This window comes from Mandrillus leucophaeus, unplaced genomic scaffold (genome assembly GCF_000951045.1).
Source record: "Mandrillus leucophaeus isolate KB7577 unplaced genomic scaffold, Mleu.le_1.0 Scaffold11698, whole genome shotgun sequence".
Taxonomy (NCBI): domain Eukaryota; kingdom Metazoa; phylum Chordata; class Mammalia; order Primates; family Cercopithecidae; genus Mandrillus; species Mandrillus leucophaeus.
In genome coordinates, this window is record NW_012099985.1 from 1 (window position 1) to 1,834 (window position 1,834).

Here is a 1,834-nt window from a genome sequence, read left to right on the forward strand (position 1 = left end):
TAATACAGAGGCACAGGGTTTCAGTACAGCCATCCCAGTAACTGTGTAATACAGAGGCACAGGGTTTCAGTACAGCCATCCCAGTAACTGTGTAATACAGAGGCACAAGGTTTCAGTACAGCCATCCTAGTAACTGTATTACAGAGGCACAAGGTTTACATCCTAGCTCAGCCATATAGTATCCAGTGATCTTGGATCAGCCACCTACCTGGGCCTCGGTTGTCTGAGCTGACAGCTGGGGGTAATTCCCCTTTCTCAGGCTGCTTGTAATTTATATGCTGTAAATCTCGAAGACTCAGAGAGAAGCAATGTGTTTGGATCCAGATATAGGGCTGTTTCCTTGCATTTTCAGTACCAAAATAACTAAATGCATTTTTAGAAAGAAGCAAAAATCTGCTCTCTCTGAAAACATGAAGTTCATCCTGCCGTTCCCATTGTGCAGGGAAACTGTGGCCAGGGGCGGGTGCAGCCTGCAGGACCTGAGCCTGCGGGATCTGAGCCCCGGGTGTGCGTCCGCCCTGCTGACGGCGGGGGCAGCAGCTGCGGGGGTATCCGTCCCGAATGACCATATGCTTCAGAACAGTGCCGGCCTGGGAGCTGCCTGCGATCTGAGCTTGGGTTGAGTGGGTTGGGAGACGCCAGCTGTATTTGGAAGAAAAAGGCACCCGAGGCTCTGAGTCTTCGGCGTTCCTGGAGTGACTGGGCCGGTGGAGGAGCCAGCCTGGTTACCAGTGGGGGTGGCCGGCCCCCGTCCCAGCTCTGGCACCGTAACAAAGCAGCACCGGGCAAACCAGTGGAGATGCCGAGCCAGGTGCTTGGTGCAGCACCCGCGACGTAGCAGGGGGCACCCACCTGCCTGTCAGTGCCGTCAGGAGCAGATGGGAAGACATGCCGTGGATGCTGAGCCGCCGCACCACGGTGCCGGTCACAGTCCCCTGGACACTTTAGGGGAGGGGAAGTATCTCTTTTTCCCCAACTGGAAATGGCCCTTTACCCTGGGTTTGTCCAATTGCTGTTTAAATCTCATAGTGTTAGGAACACGGATGTAGTGCTGAGGGATCTGACATTTAGGAAAGGGAGAATCATTCTGGATTTCTGGGGGGCATTGCCTGGACAGGTCTGTTGCTTAGAAGCTTGAGTCACAGCTCCTTTCAGTTGAATGACTACAGCTGCTTGAAGTGCAAACCTCTTCTTCCTCACTCTTGAGTTTCTACAACATGCAGTGCTCTTTGACTGAAGACAGATGGAAGGAAAGAAAGAGAGGAAAATGTTTTCTTGCCCCCATCCTCTACTGAAGGGAAAAACAGAATGAAATAATAAAATAGGTGAGATATTAAAGATGACCTAAATAGTGCAACTTAGTGATTTTCTGCAGCAATGCATTTTTCCTCATCGGGATTTAATTCTTGTCATTGTGTAGAAAGAGACACAGGGCAACAAAACAGGCCTAAGCGGGCGCGGTGGCTCACACCTGTAATCCCAGCCACTCGGGAGGCTGAGGCAGGAGGACTGCTTGAGGCTAGGAGTTCAAGGCCAGCCTGGGCAACATAGCGAGACCCTATATCTAAACATAGAAAATGAAACAACAGGCCCAGGTCAGCAGAAGAGGCCAGAGATCCCCGAACACTGTTGGATCCCAGTCCCTAGAGACCCCCGAACACTGGAGTCCCAGTCCCCAGAGACCCCCGAACACCGTGGAACGTCGGTCCCCAGAGACCCCCGAACACCGTGGAACGTCAGTCCCCAGAGACCCCCGAACACCGTGGAACGTCGGTCCCCAGAGACCCCCGAACACCGTGGAACGTCGGTCCCCAGAGACCCCCGAACACCGTGG

General features: G+C 53.2%; 1 pseudogene; it reads right to left on the reverse strand.

The window, feature by feature from the left end:
- Window positions 1-221: 221 nt before the first annotated feature.
- LOC105553635 lies at window positions 222-1,012 on the reverse strand (annotated as a pseudogene).
- Between the last annotated feature and the right edge of the window lie 822 nt (window positions 1,013-1,834).